Consider the following 24,288-nt stretch of genomic DNA (forward strand, 5'->3'; position numbering starts at 1 on the left):
AACTTTTTTTTTTTTGCTTGTTTTACAGGAGGTGCACCTCTTTAATATAGCACTTGTCTTTTCTGTGACTGTCTGCTACATAATTGCAAATAAGCTCTTCAAAACCAAACAATGCTGAAACTTCAAACTGTATCAAAGTGTAACTGCTGCCAGCACAATGTGTATTATCAGAGTTGTTGACAGTGTTTGGTGGTTGAAGCTTTTGTGCGGATTTCTTGCTTCTCCCCACAAATCAAATGGGCAGGATGATATTGTCAACATGAATAGAAAATTCCGTTGCATACTATATTCTTTTGCAGTTCGTTACTCTCTCAGCATCACTGATAATATCTGAGAGTGATATGTCAAACATGTTCACCTCAAGAGGGCTGTTGAGGAAAGTCAGATAATGAGTTAAGGCTCATTTTTCAATGCTCTCCTATCAGGAATCAGGGCCTGGAGCCGAGCCAGGCTCTGGGCAACCTAATGAGCACAGCCTGTAGTAGGCCGGCTGATTGGCTCCACTGTCTTATTAGTGGGAAGAGTCTGCTCAAAGCATTTGAAGACTTGGTTGCAATAGCTCCTGTGCCTGCTGGTTCCTAGCCTTGGTCTTACCTTGTTTCAGTCCTGGTGTTGCCATGGACCCAGCCTTGCTATGAGATCATTGTGGGCTCCTTCATAGGAAAATGAGTAAGTGTTATTAAAGGCAACTGAGTTTCTCCAAATCCATGGAACACCTACATGCTTTACAATTACCTGCTATTTGAGTGTCTCCCAAAGATTCTTCACCTTTAACTTCACACAAACAATTTAAGCTGCTATTTCTTAAGTTTCCCAATGTCTCCTAATATGACTGGTCTTTTGAAAGCCGTTTACTTAATGGTCACTCTTCAACACTAGGGCAAAATTCTGCCAGTTGCAAGTGTGGTTATCCAGTCCTCACTGTGCTACAAAAACATATGGAAGGGATGGGTAGTTATATGCTGTAAAAAGTTTAAAGAGCTGATAGTATAATTCAGTGTTCATTAGCAGTTATTCTCATCCCTCAGTTGTCATTGGTTGTAAGGGAATGGGAGCCACAGGAAAGAAAGCACATGAGGAGTATTTAGGAATGCAGTTAATTTGTGACACTTGTAGAGGTTTGTGAAGTTTGCCCACCTGTTCATTCCAGTCCGCAAAATGGCTAATTGAATAGTTGCCATCTAAAATATGAGGAGAAATAATATATATCCCTTACCAACTCTATTACTTACAAATTTTTAAGCGCTGCTCTAAGTTTGATTTTTTGTTTTTGCTTCTGCTGCTACACTGGACTAATATTTCGGAATAGGGTCCCATTATCTGTGATACCTTCACAACTAAGAATGGACCTTCATGTTGATCGACTGATTTGAAAGACTATTCAGTACTTTACACTTTTTTTTTTTTTTTACCATTCCCAAGATAGGGAATGTGGATTATTTTTTTTTTTAATTGGCAGTGAAGAAGAAATAGTGGTACATTTGTTGCAAGAGTAGGAAATGAGAAAAAGGCTCTTGTGGGAAGTAGCTTTGGGAAAATGTAAAACTAATCTAGCCAAATTATGTCTACTTGTGGCTATAGTGTAACAGAAAAGGGAGGACTTAAAACTAAAAGCCTAACTTACATGCCATCTATATGCTTGTTGGATAAACTTTGCAATCAGAAATTTTTATACAACTGTGCATATGTTTCTGGAAGTGTTAAGACTCAAAAGAAATAGTTCTTACTGAATATTGCAAAAGTTTAGATCTGTATATTGAAGAAACATTAATTGTTCTGGTCCATGAATGCTGTTTTTATTAAAATTTCATAGTCACATTGTCATTGAATTTATGTTTAATCAAGCATCACTGAGTTAAAATCAGATTAAATATAGGAATGTTTTATGCAGCTTTTTCATTCTGTGTTGTATGTGAAAGATTTAAATTTCCAGGAGGGGGAGGGGACAGAGGAAAGACTAATACTAGGGGTTTTGTGTACAAACAGTTTTCTGATTTGTTCTTATTGATAGTCTCTTCATGTATCATTTAAATTTCATTACAGAAACAGAAAAACTAATGTGTTTCAATTATTAATATATAGGCAAAAAGCTAGTAGTCTCATTTTTCCTGTATTTAAGAGCAGTCCGTAGATAGAGATTTATTTTAGTGTCTTCTCCCACTTTCTCCACCACCCTCTAATTCATTTGCATAAAGTTGTTCTAACTATAGAAGTTGTGCCGCTATAGTTAAAGAAACCTATTTTCAGGGTGTTACAAATCCTGTACTATAAACATTCAAATACATTTTTGTGTTTGAGGTTAAAATCTGATGGGGCCACACTTTTCACTTCTATACAGGGAGGAGATCTGGAGAATAAGAAAGAAGTACTGTTTCTACTGAAGTTTCTCTGTGGTTACCACATGGTTTTTGGACTCTACAGGTCAGGAGGAGCAGTAGATGTGACTGAGAGAATGGCTACTATCCAGTGCTTTATCCCACTATAATTACTGGAGACTGACAGCATTATTTAAGCATGTGGTACATCTCATTATGTTATTTCCTTGTACAATCCTAAATAATTTCTCCCTCCATGGTATGTACATCCTTCAAAGATTGGTGTCCTGTGTCTCTGCACATTCTTTGTTCCCTTACCTCCACACTTTATATAATTAGCTCTTTTAGTATTTCATCATAATCTTGCTCTTTATTTTCATCTGAACTTCTCTACTGTACTTGTAGTAAATAATTCTGTATGGGAGGGGAGATGGATTTTATTTCCTGTGGAAAGTAGTCATGCCACAATTATTTAATAGAAAATCAAGGATAATAAGGAAGTGAAAATGTTTTGATTTAAAAAACAAAAATGAGGAAGGTACAAATTGTGTCTGTCATTTAAGCTTTCAAATAAAAATTGCTTATAAATAGACCTAGGTGTACATTTCTTATTGAGTAGGTGTAAGTTTGGCTCATCTTTAAGAGCAGTCCTTTAAACAGACTGTTAGAAAATGTTCAGTCAATGCTCAGTCTTTAATAAAGTATAAAGTGTGGAACATATGGTTTGGATGAGTGGAATCATCTGCTGTTAAGGGGTTAGACAAAGAACACAGATGAATGTTAGAGGCATGTATAGGTGTACTGTATCTCCAGAATTTTCAGTGCACCAGTAACATTAAAGGTGTGAGAGAGAATACAAATTCAAACAAAACAAGCAAAAAAACCCCTTGATGACTTAGAAGTAGATAAGTTGCATGGAGGACATCATTAAATTCCCAGTGTCATCTGCAGAATGAGAAAACTGAATTAGAATCTCAGATTGAACAGCTGTTTCTGCTGTTCTTTATCATTAAATAGAACATGTTAAGTCATAGCACTAGCAGTGAAGTAAACTATTGTAAATAAATGACCACATGAGCAAAAGCAGATCTCTTATGTCAATGGGAGATAATTGAGGAGTAGCTTCATACATAAAATATGAACGTACTATCGTGTTTAGTAATCTTAACAGAGTTATTATTAAAACTAACAATCCATGTTTCCATAAAATATAAACATTTCACAAAGTATTCATTAACCAACAAAACAAAATGATTGATTTACCCACTCTGAACCTGGAACCTTTGTAGAAGTGGGGGGGTCAAAGCCCAAGTGGATTCCTATGCCCCTTCTCCCCTAACCCTGCACTCCCTTGTGGCCCCAGCCCCCTGCACCCTCTAGTCACCTGGTCCAGCCAGTCTCCTACCTCCAGCAGCTGCATGTAGTTCACCAGGAATGAGCTGCACAGCCCAGCATCTTTCTGCTCTTCCCACCAGTCACCTGCAGCACCATGATCAGCTTCCCTCACTGCAAAACACAGCCCCTTCCAGCATTGCTCTGTGCCTGCCTGAGACTTGCAGTTTGGGGGTGTGTGATGGGGCCTCTGCCCCACACTGGCCTGTAAGGGGTTAATAGAGCCCTAGGGAAGCTGCGCAGGAGGCAGCCAATTAGGTTTGGGGAGCTGAGCCACTTCAATCACTCCCTGGAGCTTGAGGAAGGAGGAGGACTGGCTGCCTCGCAGGCTGAAGGCTGCAAGCACCTGGGACAGAGAGCAGTGTGTAGCAGAAGTGACTGTGGCAAGATGCCACCCTAGGATGGTGCACTGGCATACCGAGCTAATCTCCAGGACAGCCAGCAGGAGGTACCACAGTGGTGAGTCGCACCCTGTCACAAGGGGCAATGCCCACTCTGCCCTCCAAATTACGCTCACGTTAAAAAGTGGGGGGCCCTGGCTTCCCTTGTTCTGGCACCAGTGACTGAAAGTACAATATTTACTGAGAGGGGAAAACTGCACCAGTTCCACAGACAGCCTGTTATTTCTCTCAAAGAAAGTGACAGAATATCCCTTGAATCAAATTTAGTTGTTTCCTTCAGTTAAGATTTATTAATGCACCATTCTGTTAGCTTAAGTGGATTTTAGTATGTGTTTGCCATGTTTTTCCCCAGGAAGTTTTCACCCAGGAAGTTTTCCAGTTAGGCTGAGCTTCCTCTTTGATCACAACGCTTGATCTTAGATTATAAACTCCTTGGGTTAGACAGGGGCTTTCCATTTTGAGTGTTTGATACAGTACCTCGCACAATAAAGTCCTGACCAGGCCTCCAGCTAATATTGCCTTACAAATATTTAATAGTATTGTTGAAAGTTAGTGTACAAATTAGGTCAACTTTAAGGCTTAGGATTTTTGTAGCTCTTTTTAGGATTTTTTGGTAAATCTACGCAAATCACTTGAAATACAGTAAGTTTTTAATTACAAATGAAGAGTCTGTAGCCTTTACGCTAAAGCTGGGAAAACTTTCGGTGGGCTAGGGGGAATGAATACTTTCTCCTGCTGCTGCCGCCTTCATATATCTTACAGTTCTCTGTTTTTATACTGCACTTATCAGTGTGTTATCTGAATGTCAGATACTTCCATGCAGTGGTGGATTAAGAATGGATGGAACATAACCAAAATGCCTCCACCAAACCCAAGGGACTCCCACAAGAGATTACAGTTTTGCAAAAGTGCTTGTGGTGCTCCCCCTGCCCATGCTTCTTCCTGCTCCCCAGCCCCCATGGAAAATGTCCTCTGGGAAATCAACCAAAATATGCAGGTTTGGGGAGGTGGAACCCCTGGTCTACTTTGTGTCTGTCTGTCTTTGACCTCTCCATCCCCATCTACAAAGAAACTTTGTAATTTGAAATTCATGAGGCCCCAGTTCTCTATTCTGCACCTGGTGCAATCATGAACACCAGAGCAAAGTGGGTATAAAATGCTGCCAGATCAGAATGGCAGGATTTAACACCCACTTTGCACCGATATAAATGATGGCCCAGTACAGGGCAATGGAAGAAGAGCCCCATGAAATTTCCACTCCTTTATGTGGTCGATTTCTCCACAGGGCAACAATGGGTTGAAATATTTAAAATCTCCTCTGTAAGCTCTCTTTTCAACAGGAGTGTGAGAACTTGTGGATATTTCTTACTTTACTAATTTTACCACCACCAGAAATGATCCTCCACCAAACCAGTCAAAGTGCGACCTATGTTTACTGTTTAATTGTACAGCAATAACAGCTATAAATACAAAACCAATAATTTATCCCATTGATTGTCAGAAACTAAAAATACAGTAAACTTGTTTGGTTTAAAGGCAGATTGTCAGATTTAATCTACAATAAGGTGTCTTTGGAACAAAGAGGACTTAATCAGATGTCTACATGATGATTATTTTTAAGTGTAGGACTGCAAGCCAGAACCTCCTGATTGCTAATCTGAGTTCTGATACTGACTTGCTCTATGGCCCTCGGGCAAGTCACTTAACTTTGCCTAGTTTTCCCAGTCTTTTATCTGGGTACCGAGGATTCATTACTTAATGCTTCGAAGTGGCCTATGCTCCAATTAAAAACCTCTGGCTGGCCTATGCCAGCTGACTCAGGTTCACAGAGCTCAAGCTAAGGGGCTGTTAAATTGCAGTGTAGGTGTTCAGACTCAAGCTGGAGCCCAGTTCCCAGATACCATGTATGTAATTTTCATCATTTTATCCCCTTTGGACCTTGGCCTCACTTGGAAAAACATGAGTATTGTTAATGTTAGTTAACAAGTGTAAATTAACATGTTAAAATCCTAGTGGAGGTAAGGCAGTTGTGGTTTTAACACCTGTTAGGTGGTTGAGGTAAACTTCAGACTCTCTCCTTAGGAATTACCTTGAGCTGCTACACATTTAAAACTACAACTGTATTGTGTATGCTAGAATTTTAATGTATTATCATCACACATTCTTCCTAATATAGACATAGCCATAGTCAGAGTCCAATCACTTAAACATGTGCCTAACTTTATTCCTGGGTGTATTCCAAATGCAGTCTATTTAGCCATGTAAGAGGCTCCATTTTTTATGGCTAAAATTAGGCATGTGCTTGTGTGTTCACAGAAGTGGAACCCTAGTTTCTCTTGCTAAAAAACACCCTTGTAGACATCAGCAGGGGAGCATGAAAGCCTTATAAAATATTTTCAAAAGAATCCAGAAAAAAGTCAAGCTGCTGTATCAAATTGCAATTTAGGAAAAAACCCTACTTCCTTACATAGTTTGTTCCTCTATAGAGGAACAATTGGCTCAAATATTTAGACTCATTCATAAGCTCTCTTTTCAGTAAAAGCAAGGAAAACTTGTGGATATTTCTTCTGTAACTAATTTTAATAACCCTAGAAATAGTCTTGCACAAAACCAGTCTGTGCAAGATACTTATACAGCCATAGTAATCATAACAAATATAAAGTATGGGCTTACCCCAGAGGAGGGGGAAAGCTAAAAATAATACAAATATCCAATAAGTTATTTGATTTAACAAGAAACTGTCAGATCAAAGAGTGTTAGCCCAAAATTTAGGCTTTGGAAAAAAAACCAAACCAAACACTTTAATGGGGTAGGACTCACCCAGCGGCACCTCCTGCTGGCTGTCTAGGAATTAGCTCTTTTTACCAGCTCTGGAGCGCCTTCTGCTGGTGTCTCGCCATTGCTGGCCCCCCTGTGTCTGTCCCAGACCCTCCAGGCAATACCCCACAGATCTGGGTCTCCCCAGCTTGCCTCAGCCTATGGGCTATTGCCAGTCACCATCTAGCCCCCTTTCACTGGGGCCAACTGCAGTCTGTATAAGCCAGTCATCATAGGCAAGGGTGTTTGGACCTCCTGCCTCCACCTACCCTTGGGCTGCCCAGTTGCAACCCCAGTACCTATTTGGTCTTCTACTAGGCCTGAAGCCAGGGGGTGGGTTTCCAGGCCAGAGCTCCCTAGCTCCTCTGGCCTTCCCCCAGCCCTGCTCCATCTCAGTACTTTGGTATGCTCCTAGCAGGCAGACAGGTCTGTCCCTCCCTCTCAACAAGCAAGAGAGAGTATCTCTGTGCTTCTGGCCCACTGCCCTCTTATAAGGGCCAACTGGGCCCTGATTAAGCCAGTCGCGGCCTGATTGGGGCATGGCCCCCAACTGAGGCTGCTTCTCCCAATCACCCCTGCTTTTCATTCCCTGTCAAAGCCCTCTCCCCGGGCTGTTTTAAGTCTTTTAAGGCAGGAGCAGGTGACCACCCGGCTATATTAACCTAAAACAAATAGAAATGTTTCTTTGAAATTGATAGATTAGAACATCGTGCAAATTCATAAAAATCTGAAAATAAAACTGGCTAGTTTCTTTGGATTGTCCAGCCCAGGAGAAATTCAGGAAGTAAAAACACAGCAGAAATAGTCAAATAGTAAATGAGTTTTCAAATGTATTTGTTTTAATAATATGAAGTGTTGTATGCAACATGGGCAGGGCTATTTAATATACCAGTACTTTCTAACCGCACAGTGGCATTAATTAAAAATACATTTATTCCCTTATTAATGTACAAATTTCTATAAACTTGAGTGTTAAATACAAACTATGCTTCTTTTCTTCTCTACACCTCCATATGGGTTCAGATATACAATAATAATTGTGAGACTGTATTCTAGAGAATCATTGATATATTTTGAAAATCTAATCTGGCTCTTCAGCATCTGACTTGATAGCTTGAGCTAATAACCTTAAAGTTCTTGTAATTTCATTTAGTCCTACAATCTAAAATTAGGTCTCTGAGGAACAAAGAGGATTTACAAATAGACTGTTATGTAGACAAAATTGATTAAGTGCAGACCTGCAAGCAAGGAACTCCTGATTTCTAATCTGAGTTCCGATACTGACTTGCTCTACTGCCTTGGGCAAGTCTCTTAACTTTATCACCTTACTTTCCCTGTCTTTAACCTGGGATAATACTAGTCTACCTCATATGGGTACTGAGGATTCATTACTTAATGCTTCTACAATAATTTTTTTAGATATAAAGTACTGAATGGATATAAAGTACTGCAAACACTCCAGTATATTTATTTATTATTTACTAGGTGGATGAGGTAACCTCTAGGCTCCCTACTCAAGAATTACCTCGAGTTAGCTAACATGTTTAAAACTACAGCTGCCTTGTGTATGCTAGGATTTTAACATTAGTCAATTATCTAGTTAGTTAGTAACAAATCTACCAACATGTGATAGCAACACACCCTCTTTTCCTGTGTCATAGTCAGAGCCCAATCCAGCTCTCACTTAAACTCGTAGCTAACTTTATTCTTGCCTGTAGTCTAAATGAAGTCAGTGGAGCTTCTTGCATGGTTAAAGTTAGGTATGTGTGTATTTGTTTACAGAAGAAGAGCCTTAGGTTTTCTCTTCCTAAAAAGACCCCTTTAGACATTTTCAGAGGAGTAGAAAAAATCTTATAAAAATATTTTTTAAAGAATTCAGCAAAAAACCAAGCTGCTGATTCAAACTGGAATTTAGAAAAAAATGAAAATAAGTTTAGTTGACTGTCCCTTTAACAGTCAAGATATTTCACTCAATCTTTGTAACATCTCATAAAGTAGTACATACACAAAAGTCTTAAGGAGCAGCACTGTCCTTTTCCACACAAAGAGTTTAACTGCTTCTGATTTGTCTATTTCCTCTTGACATGCTGATTCATGCTGGAAGAGAGAGTCTCAGCAGGAGGTGCATTGTGCAGTTAAGGATGGGGGCCTTTTCATGCACAAATAAATGTGGCTCTGATGTTGTGCAGTAATACAGATGCAATTGTAATATAATATAGAAGACTGGCCTCACCCCCACTGGGATAAAGGGAGATGGAAATGGCTGAAAAAAACAAAACAGTGAAATCAAGATCGCAATCCAAAAATCAAATTCCTACGCTAGATGTGTCACTCAATCCAGATTTTAAAACTATTTAAAAAAATGTGTTGTCTTTCAACTTCTCGCATATCAGAGAGGATAAATAGGTGTGTCAAATTTAGTTATTTAGTTGCTCCATGACATTCATCATTTTATATGCACTAAACAGACCACAAGTTAGCAGTGTGCTATTGTAATTGCTACAGAATCTATTCTAAGGCTAAAAACATGTAATATAAATGCCTTATTTGAAATGAATGGCCTTGACATCTATATGAATAGGACTTAGCTTTATTCTATAATATTTTTATTGCTTTTATTAACCTGATTTGGTGCCTTGAGCTTTGACATTCTTCCCTTCATTTTTCCTTGCTTTTTTAATCTGCTGCTTTTATAACTGAATCAAATTAAGCCCCTGATGCTGTAGTTCGTACACAGTCAAAATTTCCCGAACAATTGGAGATTTGCCAGTGTAGGGACTGCATGTTCCAGACCTGAGTTTGGACCTCTAGATCAGTGGTTCTCAATCTTTCCAGACTACTGTATCCCTTTCAGAGGCTTATTTGCCATGCACATCTCAAGTTTCACCTCACTTAACTTGCTTACAAAATCAGACATACAAATACAAAAGTGTCACAGCGTACTATTACTGAAAAATTGCTTACTTTCTAATTTTTACCATATCGTAAAACAATTTTAATATAAATATTGTACTTACATTTCAGTGTATAGTATATAGAGCAGTATAAACCAAGGCATTGTATGAAATTTTAGTTTGTACTGACTTCTCTAGTGCTTTTTATGTAGCCTGTTTTAAAACTAGGCAAAAGCTAGATGAGTTGATGTATCTGCTGGAAAATCTGTGCATACCCTCAGGGGTAAGCATACCGTGGTTGAGAACCATGGCACAAGGTGAGCAGCAGGATCTTGATTTAAATTCCAGTGTCAATATTTTGATGTGGGATGTTTTGTTTGGTCAGTGGAACTGGCATTGCTGTATTCTTTTCTCTCCTTTCTGGCACTGAGGTAATTGACTCAATTTTTATTTCTGAATGTGCCAACTACATTCTGTTGCATATGTTAGCCATGGAGAATACAAAAAGCAGCCCAACCATATGTAGCTACTCCCCATTCAAGCATTAGCGAGACAGATGTAACACTAATGTGGTAGGTGTAAGATATAAAGCAGATTGCATTTACCACTCCTGTCTGGTTAAAAGAGAAAGGCAAGCTGCTGGGGCAGGGGCAGGAATTCTAAAAGTCAGTTGGTTTTAATTCAATACCTTCCCTTCTTTTACATACATACTATGGACCTAACCCTGCAATCAGATCCATGCCGGCAGAATTCCTCCTGTGTTAATTCCATTTCAGGATAAATAAGTACAAAGTTAACACAATATATCTGTTTAATCTGCTTTGATTGTGGATGAGCAATATATATGCAGGGTATGCTTCAGCATTAAAGAAAAAACAGATGGTGTCTCTGTTGTTTGTATTATACTTGTATACAAAATTTTAAGTATGCTATTTTATACAATTCATATAATATGTGTTAAGAAACCCTACATTAAAGGAACATTAAGGTTGCAAAGTCAAGCATTCAGAAATTCGGAAGTGTTAGAAGTAAAGTTAACTCCTTTGTGTGTAACTAGCATGAGGGGAACCCCTCTGGCCTGTGTTATGCAGGAAGTCAGACTAGATGATTAATATGTCCCTTCAGGCCTAATATTTATGAATTTCTGAAGGTTATAGATAGGGTAAGCAGGAGTACCCATTCACAAGAAAAACTGAAATGCAGCAAATTTAAATCAGATAAAAGGAAATAGCCTGTAGGACTCATCATTACTACATATAATTGAGACAAAAAGCTTAACAGGATTCATAGAAGGATTGGACATTTATACGGCTAAGGAACACATTCATGGTTATGTGAGAGTAAAACATATTGTACAAGGCGAACAAACTCTCATGTCTCAGGTCTAAACAAATCTATACTCCTGGGGTTATAGAGAAACTTCCCCTGTGGGCAGATAATTCCATATGTTCTTATGACAGTTAAGTGTAAAAGTTCTAAAGGAAATGTTTAAAAGCTATAGTAATCTATATTTTGAATAAGAATAGATGACTCCAGAGGAGCAACATAGCTGAATTCATTCTCTGGGCTTGGTGGCTGTTGATAGAACACTCAAGCTATTATTACCTCAAAGTCAAATTCTGACCTGGTGTGAGAGGACACAATTCCATTAGCTTCAGTGGGTTTACAGCAGGCTTGAATTCATCCCTCTCTATCTCGGCTGGAGTTTTCACAGGAACCAAGGAAATTAGGAGCCTAACTACCATTGAACTGTGATGGCATTTGGGTATCTAAGTCTGTTAGGCATTTTTAAAATCCTATGCTAATGCATTTTCAATATTGTTGAAATGCCTTTCAACTTGATATTTAAGGCCCTCTGAATGTATAGTGTCAGCCTAGTTCTGCAAATAATGTAAATTTGCTGTGGGACCATTTAATACAGTAAAGAGATGAATGGGTGAATTGGTACTTAAGTTCAACTAGAGTATTTTCTTTTTAATTGTTTGCTCTAGTTTATTATATGTTTCTAGTGTTTTAGGTTCATTTTAAAGTGAAGGTATTAAAAAGAAAAGTTACCTGAGCTGGATCATATAGAACAGGGATATAAATAGGGCCTGACAGAGGGAAAAATTATAAAAAACATTAAATAATTGTTTTTAAATAGTACTAATAATCATAATTTGAAAATGTTTAATGATACTTTTATCACTGTTTCTTCATTGAGATTTAAGATTTCATTTGGTTCCGGTTTAAGTGATCATTTTGCTTAAACTTTGGTCCCAGCATAGTTTAACTAGATTATTATGGCAAAAGTAGGATACCTATTTTTGCCTAATGAGATTTCCGCAAATATATGGTGCATATTTGAATATCTCATGCTGTATGAACATGCAGATAGGCGTGTATGATCCAAGACTGGGGCCCCTCACTGCTGTTATAAAACAAATATGTAATAATATAGAGTTGCCTTTCTTTCAGTGTGGGATTTGTGAACCTTTGCCTCCCCTCCCTCCTTTTCATTAAAAATTGAATAGCTAATGTAATACTGACAAGTCAGGAAATTCAAATTTATGGTCCTCATAGCAATTGGAACTCACAGCCACATTGCTTATCCATTAAATGTTCAGCCAGAGATGATATCAGGAAACACTGCCTCTGTTGTCTGGGGTACTTATATGGCCCCCATTCCTGAAGCATATGAGTGTCTCAGTCTTTAATGTATTTATCCTCATCTATGCTGAGTTACAGGGGTGTGTGTGTCATCAACTAGATTCTCCAGAGGACTTGTGCTTGGACCAGGCTTGTGTTGACTTGTCTGAAGCTGCAGTGCCATCTAGTGGTATGAGTATTATAATTATTGTAGGTTTCATGTTAGTCTGTATCAGCAAAAACAAGGAGGAGTCCTTGTGGCACTTTAGAGACTAACAAATTTATTTGGGCATAAGCTTTCAAGCTTTTCAAAATCAGAAACTACTGTGATGTATCTATCTAAGGCTTTGTCTACCCTGGCAAATGAAAGACACAACTTTTGTCATTCAGAGGTGTTAAACCCCTCCTCCCACTCCCAAAAGACAAAAGTTTTGTCAACGACAAGCACCAGTGTGAACAGTGCTTTGTGGGGTTGGAAGTTTTTTGTCGGCAGGAGAGCCTCTCCTGCCAACAAATACCGGCTACACTGTGCGCCTTTTAGCAGCACGGCTGCGGTGGCACAGCCATGTCACTGAAAGCTGTGTAGTGTAGACATGGTCTCAGTTTCACCAGGTTAAATCCAGAGTAACACTGGATTTACAACAGATGCATATGAGTTCAGACTCTTCCCCCAGTACCTTACCTTTCAAGAGTTTCACAGCTCATGCCGTTAGTGTTTTCTTTCGTTTAAAATGTAAATATGCAAGTAAAATTTCAGTATAACAACGTGAGGTTGCTTTCTGTTACCACTTTTGGGACTAACGAAAGGACCTCCTAGAATTATCTTAGGCACTGTGGAAAGGAACTCTCACACCAATGGAAATTATTTGAAAGGCCTCTGACATTATTATCCACAGATACAGTTATTACTAAACAACCAGGATGCACCCCATGTCCCAACTCAAAAAGTAATTGTCACCACTGCTGTGTGAGCTCCATTTGATGGTGATCCTGAGATAATGTCATAGTCGTGTATAACTGTAATGGTAATTATTTTGCCTCCTATTATAAGGCTGAGACGGGACAAGGAGAAGGTACTGGGATCCAGATTAGGTTTGGGCTTGGGTTGTTGTAGAATTAGATTTCTCTACAAACTTCCAAAAGCTTGAAAAATAAGAATAAACATGTTGAAAAAATATCTTGATGGTAACCTGTCAATCAGAGAGTGCTCTGATATTCTGTAATTAGAGCTTTTTTCTCTCTGAAGTTAGTGAGTCTTTTCCGCCTCATCCACCGCTAATGATTACATTACCCGAAGAGGCAGTTGAAATGAAGGAAACTGTTGTGGAGGAAATGGCGCTGCTTGTGAAGGAAACTGCGATGGAAACCTTGGGTGATTCCTACGCCACAGTGGAAAATACAAAGCATTGTCAATGTCAGTAAATTCAGACTCAGGATTATAAATAGTTTTGAGTCCATTTTAAAACTAAGAAATTAAATGCAGAAAGTTAACAATAAGCAGGAGGTTTACCTCTCCACTGGCACTTCTATCACTCTCATCCAGCTTTGGAAAACAAAAGAAGATATCATTAAATCTTACCCTTACGTAGAGCACCTTTCATCCCAATACTTATAAAATAATTACAAAGTACACCCTTCTAGCTTTAATTAAAGTTCCACATGTCGAACAGCAAAGGAGAGACATTTTAAAAGAGGAACTCATTGGAACTTCAGTGGAATTCACCCTTGTACATCAGGAAACCTGCTTCCTGAAAGGTGAAATCTGCAGTGCTGATGACCCATGGGGGAGGTTTCCTTGCTGGTGCTTGTGATCTATTTGTTTGTTGTTGGTAAAGCTTTGATGTAGAAGAGGAATAACATAAGAAACTATTTCTTTACCATCTATCAGGTTTAGAAAAAAATGTATTTTAAGGAAGTTCTTCCAATAATGAGAAGCAACATAGTTTCCATTTCTAGTCGTCCAATATTTGTATAGCTGCGTGTTCACTACTGACAGGGACTGGTACAGCAATGGCCATGCTCAGAACACAGGAGAGAAATAGAAATCTCATTCTGGTGGAGTAACCAATGAAAATGGAGATTAGAAATAAATAAGTGTGACTCAGTAGTTTTGGAGAAAGGAGAAGAGGATGCTGTCCTGTGAGTAGGGCACCAGAATATGGAATCAGGCAACGTGAGTTCTGTCATATTTCTGCCTGTGTCTTGCTGTGTGACCTTGAGCAAGTCACGTAATCCCTGTCCCTTGGTTTCCCCATCTGTAAAGTGGGGCTAACATATGATAACAAATGCTCTGCAATTTAAAAATGAAAAGAGCTATATTAAGGGTTAAGCATTATTTTAAATTATTTGAGCAGAGTTAACTTAAACCCTACCCAGACTACTACTTACAATGTTAAATTCCTTAGCAAAATTTATAAGAGTGAGTAACTTGGCATTGGTCCACACTTTGCAATTTTTAAGGCATGCTTCTCCTGTGTAACTGCACTATATTCAAGCCCTGACCCTGACTGACCGTTTTAGAGCCTCCAGCAGGGCCTGTGGAAAATGTAGAAAGGACACACTAACATCTGAAAAAGCTCAGTGTGACTAGTAAAATGTGGGCGTTCTCTGCGGATATTATTGCCACAGTAGTTGAGGGAAATTAATTGGAAAGTCATCCACTGCAAGGCACTGAGTGCTGTCAACGTCGCCTCAATTGAGACTTGAGCACACAGAGCCCCTGGTGGCTGGCACAAAGTATCTCACAGGACCTCGCCCTAAATTTAGACCTTTTACATATTCATCATCATCACTAATTTAAGATCTGGTCCAGTGCTTTCTGAAAATTCACACATACTGCATCCCCTGAATTTCCCTCAGATATTGTGGCAATAATACCTTCAAAGAGCTCCGATGTGTAAGTTAATCAAACTGCGTTGTTGCAGATGTTCTTTAACTTTTCTCCACAAATGGCCCTGAATCTAGTTAAACTCTCTGACCTATGATTCCTTTTGTCATGTTGGTTCCTATCCAGAATATTGGAGTTATAGATAATTGCCAGTTTCCAACATTTTGGAATATCTCCCAAATCTAAAAGGACTGGCTGATTTTCTTGCTTACTTCCTTTATGCTCATAGATTAATGTTACATAGATCTCTTTCTTTGTCTGCTTTTAGAGCGACAGAGATGTGATGTGTGTGGCTAATAATGCCACAGTTCTATCACTTCCCTGAACAACTGGAAACTAGCAAGAAACAGGAGCCAAGGTTTTCAAAAGTGACTAGTGATTATGGATGCCCAGCGTGAGACACCTTAAGTCCTGATTTTCAGAGGGTGAGTTCTTAGCACTTTTTGAAAATCAGGCCCCTTTAAGGCATCTCAACGCATAAATTTATGTACTCAGAATTGCTAGTCACTTTTGAAAACATTAGCTGAGTCAATGAGGTAAGAGCTCTTAGTTAAGTTAAATCCAACTGTCCCGCTTGTAAGCTTGCTGACTTGTCAACTTTACTACAGGTTACTCATATTTAATTTGTGGGATGGCAGTCTCCCGTATGCTATTGTAAATGTGCTAATGCTCATCCAGAGGTTCTGAACCTCTTCACCTCGTGCACCAGAACCAGTCATTCTTTGTCTATTGCATCATTTATATTTTTTGGTGGGGGGGGGGCGGAGGAATGTTTAATTTTCATTGAGATTTTCTGCTATTTGTTTCTCATTATTTCTGTTCCTTCTCTTTACTTCTGAAGCTTTTTCTAATGTTACCATCCTTTCCTCCTCCCATCTAATGCCCATTGAGATCCTACATATAAAATTAATGTCTAATGATTATTTAAACTCATCCCATTAGACGATAATACTTGCATTACCTTGGCCTGGCAGGGTGATCACTGCAACACTCAAGAAATCAGCTTGTCCCAGTGAAGTCTGCATGTGCCTGGCTAGTATTTAAATGCTGTTTCTAATGCCTTGGCTTTAATCAGAAAACCACAGTTCACCATGAATCACAAATTCTTAATACCTGTTGGAGAGTTAGTTTAATTTCTTGTCAACTGTTAAGATTACAGAAATCCCAGAGACTCACACTGGAGCATGTTAAAGGGCTGGTAAAGGAAATGCATGCAGAGGTTATTGCATGCACAGCATGTTTTATGATGTTCTCAGTATTGGTGTGTTCTGACTTATGGAAAAAGACTTCAGAAGCTGATCTCGCTTGCACGGGTACAGCCACCCTGCCTAGGTGCTCAGCATGATGGGACTGCTTGCCCAAATGATCACTTGTGGCTGGTGTTGGATTCCCCAGTCTCCTTGTTATTGGGGCAGGAGTAATAAAGGGTTGCTATCCTTGTGCGAACCGAGGGCAGCAGAACTGTACCTGGCATACCACAATGGAGGGACTCACCCTCAACTGAACAGCACCCGCTAGGCAGGGGACATAGGCTCCAAAGCCCAAGGAGTTGAGAGAGGGTGTGGACAGGTACTTGTACCTGGTGGTGTGGGCCCTGTTTAAAGGTCGTAGACACCATTTGACTCTTCCTCTCTCCATGGTATAATAAAAGAGCTAATTTAGACTGAATTTAGAGTCTTGTTACACCCTGCAGAGCTGAAATCACTGATACCTAGGTCTAAGTATTAGACGTACTTTGGGACTGTGTCTCTGTTGCAAGAGACTGCCCAGTGTGCACCAGCCGTGAGGCTCCCCCACTAACAGCTGAAATCATTGAGAGCTGTGTTAAGTGGTGGGGGGCCCTGAAGACATCTTGGCGAGGGGCTAGCAGGGTGGCTGGCAGAGAGGTGTGACCAGCAGGGCGGCTGGTGGAGAGGTGTGGCAAGTGGCTAGCAGGTCCCCGCAGAGGTGTAGCAATTGGCCATTGGGGCAACGAGCAAGTGCCTGAGTAGTGCAGGATGTAAGGTGCCTCCTTGGTGCCCCCCCCCCCCGTCTTCCACACAGGGTGGGAGGTAAACTCTGCAGATGAACCTCTGAACTCTGGGGCTGCACTGGCCAAGGGCAGCAACTGTGAGTGGAGTACAGAGAAAGGATGGGCTTGTTAAAGGAACTTTTGGGTTGCTGGACGTAAGACCCTGAGGGGAAAAGGACACTGCCCAACTTACTTGGGGATGGGTCTTTTGCTCATGGTTTGTGTTTATGAGCTCTAGTTGCAGCGTTTTCCCAAATTAATGCTGAGTTAATTCCCTCCTTTTATTAAAAGTTTTTGCTACACACAGACTCTGTGCTTGGAAGAGGGGAAATATTGCCTCTTAGAGGTGCCCAGGGGATGGTATGTAATTGTCCCAGGTCAGTGGGTGGGGGCTCGAGCTGGTTTTGTGTTGTATTGGTGAAAAGGAATCCCTAGATACTGAACCTGGTCCTTGTTGCTGCTGGCTTCACCTGGCAGAAGGGTTACATATGAATGTACATATATTTTAAAAAATCCTCACAACCTTAGCATTTGCTTGGACTTGTATCTTTCTTGATAGATGAAGAGAAATTATGTATTGGTTGAATTCAATAGTTAAAAATAAATAGTTTTAATAAATGAACAAACCAAAAACTATTCTGAGGAGGGGAACTATCACTCGGGGTGGGATTTTCAAAAGCACTCAGCATGAACGTAACTTTGCTTTCCTCTGAAGCACCACAGTGCTTAATTGTAATGAAAGTGGTGCTGGGGCTCAAGCAATTCTTTACTTTCATAACTGTTGGGGCAAGACCAGAGGTGCCAGGGCAATGAACTGCCAAGACCAGAAGTTCCCGGGCTCAGCCCTGGCAAGCCCTGGCACAAATTAAGCACTGGCCAACATACGTTGACTTCAGTTGGAGTGGAGTGAGGCAACTGACTCCAATAGGAACAGAGTTGGGCCAATACTGAACAATTTGAAAATCCCACCCCTGCTTTCCAGTTTTTGATTAATTGAAGTAGAATTTATACCTAACTCTGATAGGACAGGAAGTGAAATATATGCTGGAATATATTAAAAATATTATAATGAGAATTAATGATTATTCTGATATTAGGCGTAGTGTAGAGATCAGGACCTGATTCTAACTCTGGAGTTACCATATTGAAGTCAGCAGGGTTACACTGGTGTGAAAGTGGAGTGGAAACAGAATCAGACCCCATCTATGTGAAAATGTACTTCTAGTTGCATTTATCATGACTAGACATTTCTGTGAAGGACATAGAGCTTAATGGAATGCAAGTGATTTTGAAGCTTGTAATTGAGTAGACAGTTGAGAGTGGGGAACGTAGTAATTATACAAAGCCATTTTAGAAAGTTTTTATTAAAGATGATTTGGTAGGCTCAGTACAGATCAAAACGTTGGATTTTTTACCTCACCGCCTGTTAAGAATTAATGTTGAAATGATTATAATCAATCGGAAAGTCAAGTGTGCTGTGGATAAGCCTCTTTAATCTGTCTGTCTATCCTTAGTTTTAAACTGCTGTCTATTGCCAAAATATCGGAGTGCCTTCCATGTAAAGTAGATAGCGATAGTGTAGTCCTCTGTAGACTTCACAGGGTCTCTGGCTCTTCTCCCCGGTGGACTAAAATCTCTGCATAGGACAAGATTTTGTTTTTGACTCTTTTTAGATTTCATTAATTTACCTTTTTCCCCCTTTAGACTGATTTATTTCAGTTTATTTTGTTTTTAATATTTATTTATGGGTTGGTTGGGTGTTTTGGGTCAAAAAGGGTCTCAAGTGTTGTAGCACAATCTCATCCCACTCATTTTGGAGTCATGGGACCAGATCCTCTCAAGACTGGTCCATCTGTTCCCAGTGCAGTTTGGTCAGGGGATGAGCCAAGGGAAACTGCAAAGGTGGCATAATCAGGTGCTGGGCTGGTCCCATTGAGAACTTAGAGTAGCCTCAGGGCTGTTCTATCATACACTGGTTTCAGTAACCCCAAAGGGGTTTGTACTAAATGTTTGGGCAATCCAGTAAAGTTGGTTATGTCATGACTGGGACAAGGGTGTTCAGACCTAGTGGTTGGAGATACTGGGAGGTCAGAGTCTAAGTCAGAACAGAGGGCAAACTGAGAGTCAGACATCGGGTAGGGTCAGGTTACGAGGAGATCAGGGTCAGGCACCAGATTACAGATAGTAATTGAAGAGCAAAGCTAAGGACAAACTAGGGTCAGAAGCCGAAATATCGGGTCTGGAGCATAGACAGGCAGGCACACACAGCTTCCTATCATGGCTTCCTGATTTAAGTACTGGTACCAGCCAATCAGTGGGCTGCGAGAGAGTGCCACTCAGGTCCTGCTGGGCTGTACTTCCTGCCAAGCCCAGCCTCACAGAGTCCTCCTATGGGAGCCCAGCCTTAGCCTGCTGCGGCAATGCAGGGCCCTCAGCATCACAGAACCTCCCAGGTTCCAGCCCTGCAAGTTTTTACAGGTTAATTACCTTCACTGTTAAAAACGTCCACCTTATTTCCAGTCTGAATTTGTCTAGCTTCAACTTCCAGCCACTGGCGCATTATACCTTTCTCTGAGCCCATTGTCAAATATTTGTTTCCCATGTAGCTACGTATAGATGGTAATCAAGTCACCCCTTAATCTTCTCTTTGTTAAGCTAAATAGATTGAGCTACATGAGGCTATCACTGTAACCCTTTAATCATTCTTGTGGCTCTTCTCTGAACCTTTTCCAATTTTTCAACATTCTTCTTGAATTGTGGATACTAGAACTCGACACAGTGTTCCAGCAGTGGTTGCACCAGTGCCAAATACAGAAGTAAAATAACATTTCTATTCCTACCCGGGATTCCTCTTTTTATGCATCCAAGGATTGCATTAGCCCTTTTGGCTACGTCGTCACACTAGGAGCTCATGTTCGGCTGATTATCCACCACAACCCCGAAATCTTTTTTCAGTTTCCTGGGATAGACTCATCCCTCCTGTAAGTATCGCCTACCTAGCCTATTTAGCCATATTAAAACACACATTGTTTGCTTGCGCCCAGCTTACCGAGCGATCCGGCTCGCTCTGTATCAGTGACCTGTCCTCTTCATTGTTTACCACTCCCCCAATTTTTGTGTCACAGTGCCCTCTTTCTGTTCAGATGTTCTGCACCTTTGGGGCTATAGAGGGGCCATGAAGCTATTTGTACTACCTCCTTGTGACCTGGAAGGTTACAGGAGGCTTCCTTCCTCATAACCTCTATAAATCTCCCCCTTCCACCAGGTGTGGGTTACAGCGTTTGGTGTGGGATGGAGTGGTGGTGGTAGGAGGATTTAGCTGCTTTAGAGAGCAGGATAGATCCTTTATGTATAATTATTTCATAAAAGTGTCAACAAACTATGCCTCTAATTCACTGAAGCTGGTTAGGTGACTCATAGCAGTGGAAAGAGCAGACAAGTAATGGTATACTGTGGTCAGACAGAAACAAAAATACAGACAGAAAATTATATCCTCTATAAGAGATTTCAAGCTAAGAGTCCCATGGAAGGGATCCTCCTTCATGGGAATAGCATAGGCAATGTGCTCTGTAAAAGTAATATGCTTATAAGAAGCACACAAGATTTTTTTTAGGGGAAAGGCAATACACCATGTTTATTGAAAATACAACAATTAGCATATGCATTTAATTACACCACACACACACGCACTCACTCACTCACTCACTCACTCTCTGTTCTGCCAGTTGGTGTTATAGTTACCAGTTCAGAGTCTGGATCAATCTAGTGGCCAGCTAGGTTGATCATGGGTAGGAAGGAGCCGGGTTCTGTCAGTTACGACACGATGCTTTGAGGAAGTCTTGGCAGGATGAACCCAAAGTTTTATGGCAAGGCACCCTGTTTATGTAGTGATTTTTTTTTTATTGGGACCAATGAGTTTTGCACCGTTATGCTGTAATTAATTGTTGTTTGATGAGTGCTTGGTTTTTTTTTAAATTGTTTTTTTTTTATTTTTTATTACAGTTATTTTGTTTTTTATTGATAGGTGCTTGTTTTATTTTTAAAGTTGTTAATTTGCCTTTTTTGGACATTTTATTAGAGGTGTGTTGCAGCCTTATGGTGCCCTTGCATTTGTGTTTGTGTGTATGTGTGTATATTCGGTTTAGTGATAGCTTTTATACTTTTTTTTTACCCATATATTTTTTATTTACATATAAAACAGAATTAATTTACACAGAACATTTTAAACAGGAACATTATGTTGCATTGCACAAGAAAACAATTATGGCATTTTAAAATTTATTTTAAAATTGCTATGGCTACAATAAGGTAATGACCTTAAAACATTTGTTACTGCCTTAAAATCAGCCAGACACAGATTCTGGCTGATGCATTTTTACCAAATGGCCCATTAGGCTGTTCCTTTTTGCTATTTAAAAAGGGTGGCTGGCAGGATGTGATTAAATTATACACCAATACATACCAATACATGCTACATTATTATTTTTTATTTTAAATTATACAAAATACAAACATAAAATTTTATTTCTATATGTCCCCCTTTTGGCCCCTCAAGAACAATTTTGAGTGGGTCATATTTTATACTATTGTTTTATAGCAATATATTGAGACAATTTGAACTTGTGGTTGGAATTTAACAAACTTTTTTTGTGTTTAATAGCACATACAACACATTTTTACCAAGCAAACACAGGACAATATTAACACAATTAATAATGGGTGAAACATAATAGATAATATGCTTTTAAAGGTTGGGGACCAGCCTTTAAAAACGTTGTACCAGTGATAGGCTGTTAGGTTTTTTTTGTTTTTTTTTAGATTTAGCAATTTTTAGCATGTTTTTATTTATATGTAATATTTGAACGACACGCTTTTTTATATTTTTTTGTGTATGTTGTAAAAATTGAGTTATTTTTGTTTTTGATAACAAGTGCTTAGTTAGATTGTTCTAATTTAGGCTAAGGGTAACAGAAATTAACAGGGGCAGTGGTTATAGTGCTTTGTGCTTTTTTTATTTTTGGTAGATAGTATGTGTGATTGCTAGTATATAATACACGGGCATTACGTTTATTTATTGACTGATATTTGTATTTTTTTTAAAATACTGTTTTTTCGGATGTAACACATACACATTGTTTGTTGTATAAAACGCGTTACATTTTTAGTTTGTTTTGCACATGTTTTTAATGAGGTATTTTTGCTACATAGTTTTGTGGTGACAGGTAGGTTCAAGCACACCCATTTTTGAGGGCTTTATTTTGTACATTTTTGGGTATTTAATTTTTTTTTTTTAGTTTATTGATTTATAACCCGGGGTAGCCAAAAGGATTTTATGGTTAATTTTGGGAGTGGGCTTACGTTTTATATTTTTCTTTTTATAGATTTTTGGTGAGTAATTTTAATAATAATTTTACCTAATAACAAATTAGCCTTAATTATGCTGGAAACATATTGCATTTATTAATATTTGTAGGTGTTAAATAAGGATTTTTTTTATTGTTTTAAAAGATGCGTTAATACCTGAACATTTTTCGATTTACCCAAAACATTTTGTGTGTCACTTTAGCATTAAGTGATGCTAAATTAAGAATTTGCATTTTAGTACATTTTATGGCTAAGACAGTTTTATTTTTTAATTGTATTTTTTGTTTATATAGCAGCGAGGAGGTGGTGTTTAGCCACCGCCACATATTTTATGCTTAAGATTTTTTTAGATTTATTTGTATTAAGTTTATAGTGGTATTTGCCTGCTTGTGCATGAGACTATTTTGAAGTTGTGACAAGGAACTTAATTTATTTTTAATTACCTTTAGGTTTATAGTATTTATAATTTTTGCTTTAAAACCAATTTTTTTTAATATGGTGTTTGCTACATGAGAATTTTTTGATTTTTGCCTTTTTGCAATATTGTTTTTGTAAATATAGTTAAAATGCTTTTTTTTTTGGTTAATGCAGTAGGTTGTTTTTTTTTGGTAACATAATATATAACAATGCTAGCAATAAGACAAACAACACAAGATAAAAGACAAAACACTTTTTTTTTGTGTGCAACAGATGGTATTTTGGGTTGTTTGTTAGCTGGTACCAACTTTTTTAAAAGTTTTGAAAGACAAAAAGAACCCTTTTGGGGTGGCAGATTATTGCTTACTTTTTTTTTAATAAATATTTTTGCTGATTGCAGGCAAAACAGAGGAATTACCCTCACACTTTGTTGTGTTTTTGTTTTATAGGCAGGCCACGTTTTAATGGCTTTTATAGTTATTACATTTATGAGGGAGGGTAAAAAACCCAGTAAGGATTGCTGCTTTATTAACCTTGGTCAAAGAAATATATATCATGAGTTAATGTACAGTACAGACCAAAACTGGCAGATCACCTCTGGGGGTGCTGAACTTCTAAGGAAGAAAGTTAAAGTGATGGTGATGACACTTTTAAAGAGGTCACTTGAAACATAATGCATGCTATATTTTGTCTTCTCACCTCGTGATTAGTTTAAAATAATACTTAAATTAAACATTTGTGCTGATGCCTGTTCTTTTAAACAAGGTTTTAAAAAAATAGCAAATCCAAACACACTTTTATTTCATGCTTTCTTTATTAGAATATTAAGAAACTAGCAATACAGTACATTGACAATAAAATAAAGTTGTCTTATTTCTAGTTTTCTGCAGTATACCACACAATTCACACTATATGTGTTGACTTGAAGAACGGTATGCTGAACAGTTCTATCATGTGCACAATTCTTTCTATTGTGTGTACAGAGAGATATTATGGATTGTTAAACTCCAGGCAGGAAACAAATGTTTAGACATGTCACGCAAGAAGTTCTTTAATTCTGCTACTGTTCATTGATTTAGAATTTTTATTTGTTTGTTTTTCTTTGGGAGTAACCCTGTCAATCTACAAAAATCTTTATGTAAGCTCTCTGTTCAAAAATGTT

General features: G+C 38.8%; 1 protein-coding gene across 3 annotated transcripts in view; it reads left to right on the forward strand.

Annotated features, from left to right (window-relative positions):
• Positions 1 to 24,288, forward strand: part of NUDT9 (nudix hydrolase 9) — a 94,108-nt gene that overhangs the window by 27,483 nt on the left and 42,337 nt on the right. Inside the window, exon 11 of one of the 3 annotated variants that reach the window (XM_073340643.1) lies at positions 29 to 2,895. The exons of the other annotated variants lie outside the window; for them this stretch is intronic. The gene's annotated coding sequence lies outside the window, so the exon portion shown is untranslated. Of the gene's footprint in view, positions 1 to 28; positions 2,896 to 24,288 lie in introns of those variants that run through there. 3 annotated transcript variants of the gene reach the window in all.

The sequence above is a fragment of the Lepidochelys kempii genome, chromosome 4, assembly GCF_965140265.1.
Source record: "Lepidochelys kempii isolate rLepKem1 chromosome 4, rLepKem1.hap2, whole genome shotgun sequence".
In the NCBI taxonomy this organism is placed as follows: domain Eukaryota; kingdom Metazoa; phylum Chordata; order Testudines; family Cheloniidae; genus Lepidochelys; species Lepidochelys kempii.